This window comes from Balearica regulorum, chromosome 3, assembly GCF_011004875.1.
Source record: "Balearica regulorum gibbericeps isolate bBalReg1 chromosome 3, bBalReg1.pri, whole genome shotgun sequence".
NCBI classification, from domain to species: domain Eukaryota; kingdom Metazoa; phylum Chordata; class Aves; order Gruiformes; family Gruidae; genus Balearica; species Balearica regulorum.
The window spans coordinates 7919786-7926970 of record NC_046186.1 but is presented as its reverse complement, the minus strand read 5'-3'; positions in this window follow the sequence as shown (position 1 = coordinate 7926970).

Sequence of the window (7185 nt, the reverse complement as noted above, 5' to 3'; positions counted from 1 at the left end):
TCTAATTTGCTTTTTGGTCTGTATCTTTCCAAGTTACAATCTAGATTAAAAATATTCACCAACATATACAAATGGGAAACCGACACAGCATGCCATCTGTCCAGGGGATGAAAATTCAGCATTTTTTTCTTGAACTCCCAGTCTTGCTATAAAGCAAACAAAAATGGATAAGGCACTTCACCAGTTTCACGCTAAGAAAACACAACAAGAAAGCCACATAACACCTACTGATTGAAATTCAAGGCATCTGGTATAAGCCAGGCTTTGGAGTTCAACTGAAACCCTGGACGCACAGGGTTAATGTGTGTTTATAGAAACACCACAAGCTATCATTTCGTTTCTCTTCCGTCTGTATTTGCCATGGCCCACACATACAATAGAGCTCTTTTCAGAGATGACATAATGTAGTGTTTTGCAAAAAAAATGGGGTGAAAGTTTTCTTTTCATCCTGCCAATGGGAAATGTGTCTTATGTGCTTCAGCAAATTACTGCCTTGAGGCAGAAAAAGCTCTTTGTAATAAGTTGGTGCTAAAACAGGTACCTAGTCATCTATCCAGCGGGGTCTAACATAGCTGTATCCTCCGGAGAGAGCTGGATGCCTTTGAATTTGCTTTCCCGGCAGTGCTGCTGCATCGAGGTACACTTTCAGATGCCGTTCGTCTCTAAGGAGGTCTGCTACAGCTGCAGTACACATTTTATGGGTTCTGCAGAAAGAAATGGTCCCTCAGAAAATACAGTAGCTACATTCAGGTGCGTATTTTGCTAGCCTGTCTGTTCTTCTGACAACCGCTGACAAATGTGAATGCTCTGGTTATAATGTGGAACGCTCGGTGCATCTTTCTCCTTATGAAAACATGGGGGAGCCTGGCTGTAATAAGTCACATTTTCAGACAGAGTTTTGGGCAAGCTGGAGAGGGGAGAAGAACAATCAGCATAAAGAGTCTAATGCCTTCTAGGAGGTTAAATGCAGGGGATGCTTGAGGTGGGTGATGTATATCTAACACCACATCTCTGCGGGACTAAGCAGGGCATCTGAGCTCGTCATCCTACTGACTGAAAATGCACTGACAAAAATGAGGTTGCGCTCAGGCGCTTCCAGGCTCTGAGTCACTGAAGCTGTTTAGGACATGCCTGCTTCACAGAAAGGTGAATTCCCTGCAAAGCAGTTATTCAGGCATCTGCTTTGGGCACAGTGGCTGGGCTGCTCCCCAGCCAGCTCTGCGGTGCTCCTGCCTTCACTCTCCAGCTTGACCTTGCACCGCACATGGTGGATACAGCCAGAGGGAGTGGGATGGCATTTGCCAGAGCAAAGTTAAGCTGTGCAAATATGTTGAGGGGTTCATATTGCAATGGGGGGGGAATGTTATTTCTGAGAGATTTGTGTAAATAAATACCTAACTTGGAAAAAAAAGAGACAATTAAGTGAAAATGGCCTTTAAAGTCTCCAAGGTTAGAGCTGTTTTAGCCATCATGATCTAAGGACACAAATGGGACAGAGTTTGTGGACAGAGATAATATCTTTAAGCTGACCAGGTGCTATAGCTGGTAAAAAGAGACAAGCTCTGGCTTAGCCTTGAAGAAGTGTCTCTCTGCCTGAACATCCAACTAATCTTTCCAGCTATACTTGATCTAATAGAAGATCTTAACTCTCCCCACAAGCCTTGTCTCACTCAAAAATCACAGCACTTAACATTCCCGTCAGCAAACCAGCCCTGCTCTCTCATTACTGGGTCACAACATGGGAAGGAAAATCTTTTCATCTTGCTATGGCTCAACTTGATTTTCTGAGTTTCCAGTGGATTACCAAAGTGACTGACTGTACTGGTTTAATGATTTCCACCAGCCGTCCTTCTACGTGGTGCCAGTCAAATGAGAATCGACTTGCCACTGAGGATACTTGCTGGATAACTTGAGTTTCTCTTTGCCCTGTTGTGTCCTACAGCAGAACGTGTCTCACAGGGATGGAGGACTGGGCATCTGTTTCCTTTGAAACTGCACTTTCTTAACCTGGCCTAGATTCAGGAGTGCAAGTTGTTTCAGGCCAGGACCAATCTTGAGCTGAGCTAATCTGATCTCTGCTATCCCCAGCCTTTACACTGAAGCCAGCAGCGAGCCCAGAGCACGCCTGTGGCTTGTGTTTGGCTGATGCACAAGACTCCCAAGTGCTGCTCCCAAGATTTGCAGCATGGGATGCTCACCATTCCTCCTCTTGGACTCTGTGAACTTAAAGATCTTTGATGATTCTATGATTCTGTTAGCTCGCACAGCGGTTAGGCATGGTCACTGTTGGCAGACATGCTGGCTTCCACAGCTTTAGTTTCCACATACTGGTCCTTATGATGACCTTCTTAAGAGCTCCAAAAGCCTGTCAGTGTGTTCTGCTGTTTTCTCATAAATGTATTTGTACTCTCAAACACTTTACACACAATAAATTCTTAAAGGCTTCCCAGTGTAAGGTGTTTTCACAGCCCTTGAATCTGTGGCTTTTTTCTGTGCTTACTGCCATCGCTTTTTCGACATGACAAAACAAGCTGTCAGGACTGTACACAGTGCTCTGTTAGTGGTCTCCCGATGTCTCTGCTTTAATACTTGTCCATCAGATGAAGAGACCTCCATTCTGCCATTCAGAGCTCTCTTGAGTTTTACAAGACCATCTAATTAAATATCACAAGACTTCTATGAAACCAATTCATGTTAAGAGCCTTGTTTTGATGTGGTTAAAATAAAATGTGAGTAAATGACCTGCCCAAGGCAGAGACCAGACCAGTGCCTAGCGGTCCCCTCCTGTACGGGTTGGAAAGCAGTGTTGCCCACATACCCTTTTGCTTTGAACTCCAGCCAAGTGACTTTTGTTCAGTTCAGAAACGATCAATTTTATGGCTTTCCCATGTAAATAAAGGCTGCATAATGCCACTGGGTGACAAGCAATTTCCTCCCACTCCCCCACAGAGGAGAAACATTACAGATGATATTGCTTCAGAACAGCATAGAAAACAGCAATTCATGCATTTCCCAGGAAAAAAAACACACCAGGGTAGACTGTGCCTCCCTGTTAAAACTGCAGCTGCAGGTTGCCAGTGCAATCCTACACTTACAAATCCTTTCTTGGCAAGGTATATTTATTTTTATTGCCCCATGATACCTATAGAAGGAAGCGAGAGGAACAAATGTGGTGGCAAAGTGCACCCCTTAGTGGGACTTGTTGCAATCGCCATCCCAGTTGCGCCTGGGAGCTGGGGACAGTTTTCTCATGCTCTTTGCCCACAGCTGTGCTCCCTCCTGCTCACTGTGAGACGTAGACCCAAAAAGCTACAAACCTCAGGCCTGATTCTCTGTCATCTTCTCCTTGGGCATAATAACACGTCAAAGCTGAACAAGTCTAAACAGGAAGAGATGTGGGGATTCTGTGGGTCTCACTGGAGTTACTCTTCGGGCCAGCGAAGAAAGACTCAGCCACTGAAACTGGACTCTGATCCACACTTGAACCATTAGTTCAGGATTAGTTTGTCTCAGAATTAATCTTTTCATTACTAAAATGAACCTACCACTCCGGTGGGCTGGGATTACAATGTCCTTCATGTTTTATGACAACAAAATGATGCTCTTCATTTTTGTCTGTGTTTTACCTGTGTTGTGCCTAGTATTTAGAGCAAATATATGCCATCTAGCTGCTTCGTAACTTTTAGATGCTATTCATCTCACCGAGCTTTAGGTATCAGCCATACTGACATACACCTGAACTACTTAACTGGGGCTCCCTTTCCAGTCCCTGGAGAGAAATGGGGCTTTTCTGGTGGTGGCAGCACTGCCCTCTTTCAGATACCCACTTTAGGCCGGGAGGAACCACCTCTATTTCATTCCCTTGACTATAAAATGTCTTTGATTAGTTCAGATAGCATTGTCTACTGATAAATCTTGCTCCCTGGGTCTCAAAGGTCAGTTTAATGCTTTCATATAATTTGTTTTATATTACACCAAGAGAGGCCTCTCTGAGCAATAATGAAAGGACGGTGAGAAAGTGAAATCCAATGAGGAAAAGGAAGGAAGAGATCAAAGATCTTACAACAGCGAAGGACATCCAGTTGTCCCAGACTGCACTAAAAAAAAAAAAAAAAAAAAAAAAAAAAAAAGTTTAAACCTTCTATTACGTTTCCTATCCACATATCCTTGAACTTAAGACAACACAGCTTCTGCTAGAGCAGCCACTGAGGTCTACCTGCAGTTGGGTGAATCCCACTCCACCGGAGCCTCGATTTTAGGCGGTGCTAATTAACCCAGGGAAAGCCCATGGCACCATCTAGAGGGAGGAAGGAAATATTGTAGCTTCTGGGTTGTGGTGTTTCCTCTCCTGGGAGGAGTGCTGTCACCTGAAGGGATCAGCTGGACATGAGACAGACTAGAGGGAAATCAGAGGAGAGGCTTTTTGAGGTGGAAGATGGGGAGAGAAGACTGTGAGAGGAATAAAATAGATCCAATTACTTTCTCTTTGGCTGCCTGCAATCAATAGTGCAGTGGTTCAAGGATTAGATTTAAAACAATCTGTCTAGAGATGATGGAAATGTCTCAGGCAAGAAAGTATTCATAAAAGTCACCCTCTAAAGATGTGTCAACTTCTTGCAAAGTATGGAAAGTATCTCTGTTTTGTTCAGCTATTTCACCTCCAAAAACTTACTGTAAGACAAATTATTTCCTCCAGCAATCCTTCCCACCTCCCCTCTGGTGACACCCATATCCCCTTGTGACCCTTTCCCTGCCCCTGCCAGAGCATTAAACACATTTTCATCTTTTCTTATGATTGAATACCATTGACAAAAGACAAAATTAGATGTTGGGAGTTCTATAGTATGCAAGTCAGGAACATTATCACCATCAGCTGATATCTTGTGGTTATGTCTAGTTTCCAAAGGAGTAATAGTCATCTGAGCTTCCTCTCAGAGTCTGTGCACCTCAGGATAAAGGTTGTTGCTGAGTTCTCCTTCTGATAGTAGGATGTGACATCGGTCATCCTCACAGCCCTGCTTTGCTTGGCTATTGCACTTAAAATGGCTGTGGGGTGCTGTGCAGGTTCTGTCTGCATTCCTTTCTCTATGGCAATACCCTTGCTCTGCCGTGTCCTTTCGGAAAGGACCCTGTGTGGGCACCAGTTATTCAGGAGAAGCACAGGTCAAGGAGGGTGCAGCCATTTGTGGGTAAGCTCAAGGCACTTCTGCCCTCATCCACAGCCAAAGTGAACCTTCACCTGGCAAGATTCACTTTGCCAAGAGCTTCTCAGCAGAACTGTATTGGTGAAGCTGGCATCGCCCATCTCCGTGATGGCCAAGAGACATCACAAAAGGCTGTTGCAGAAGGCAGAGCATTGTGCTCCTGCCCAGCTCCATCTCTGTGTGCCAGTCCAGCTCCACACAGGTGCAGTGGAGATAAAAAAGCCAACAGGCCCTGTCTGTGAGTAGACCTGGGCTCCCTAGTGCTGGCCAGGCTCATGGCATGGAGAAACCACCCACATCATGGGAGGGTGAGGAGCCTGGTAAAGCTCAGAGACGGTGGTAGCAGTTCTAGGGGTCTTCTCTGCATCACAGGGGACCAAGTCATGTCCTCGTGATGGCACCTTAGCGTTCAGCCTCAGGTGCTTTTTGCCGGGGGTGGCCTCCAAAAGCTCTGGCCGAGTGTAGCAATACTACAGACACATAAAAAAACCTTGAGATATCTTCCAATGAATTAGAGGGAGCAGGGATAATTGGTGGGATCTGGAGGATCCTCCCTCACTGTACATTTATCTTCGGTTAAATCTATATGGTGGTGAAAAATTACACTGATGTGGTGAGGCTGTATCGCCACACGATGGCATGCTCTCTCTTCAGCAGATGTTGGTGACTGTATGTTGCAGCACAGGCACTGGACATTTCCTTCCTTCCAGCAGCCCACAGCATTTATTTGTCTCTTGAAAAGTAAAGGTGAACTTTAGAAAGACAGAAGGGGCTGCCATTCTGATCAGAACTGCAGGTCCATTTACATAGGACTTCAGATGATGACAGAGACTCCAGTTCTGGCTGGAAGAAAATACTGAAGACTACAAAAATACTGCTGAGCTGACATGAAATGTTCTGGTGTGTGTGGATGATCAGATCTTTCTAGCACCTGCTAGTCAACGATATATTAAACATTAGGAGAATTATGAATACGCTCATTCCAATCCCACATTCATTTGTTTTGGTTTCATTCTCCTATAGTCCTGCTGATGCAGGCAAAAGATTGTCTTTTGAACGTGTATTATATAGTGCTTCGCACAAAGGATTTTTGGCTAGTTTGGTCTCACTGCATTGTATGTGCTAAATGAAAAGACAGAGACGCTGAAGCACAAGCTGCTAAAGGGTGTCGTAAAAGTTTTAATGCTGGAAATAGTTCTGATCTTTGACATCTGTCTACTGGGTGGGAAGATAATTTAGAGACAATCATGTCTATCATTTTCTTTTGAGATACTGCAAAAACTTAACTCCATGTGCTCAGGACTAGACCTGGCATTTTTTTTTTTTTTAATGAGAAAATGCAGTTTCATCAATATAAAAACTTTCCATAGGAACATTTTGATTCGATTACATTATATTCAGAAAAAGCATACCAAAGCCAGCGTTCTCAATTCCAGCTATTACTGGCAAAGTTCTTGGAATGGAACACTGTGATTTTTTTTCTATTTCTAAATGGTTGGTTTCTAAATAGATTTCATTTAATGGTTACGTTATAAATTTTAACAATAGCCTCTATTTGCCTTTTTAGGTTGACTGGAATGAAAAAAACATAATTTTTAAAGGTTTGATTCCCAAGGGAAAAGGAGGGGGAAATATTTTTTTTTCTTTTGCGGGAGAGGAAAAACTCTGTTTCTGAAGGCAGTTTTCATTCTGAAACTGAAACTGTGTTGAAAAATGTTTGCTCGAGACTGGAGGTGCATTACAGGGCCTGAGAGAGCAAATCAGTCTGCTGTCTTGAACTCAACAGTAGCAGAATGAAACACAGCAGGTTTCAAGACTGTGACCATGCACCACTTCTTACTGCAAGCTAAGGCAGCCTCAGCAGATCTGGAAAGTTGGAAGGGCCTTGTTTTTCCACCTGTGTAACCACAAGGGATGTTTAACCAGAGTTGTTCTTAGCTTTATTAGGAAGTATCTGATTCTTTTCTACTTTCACTTTGCA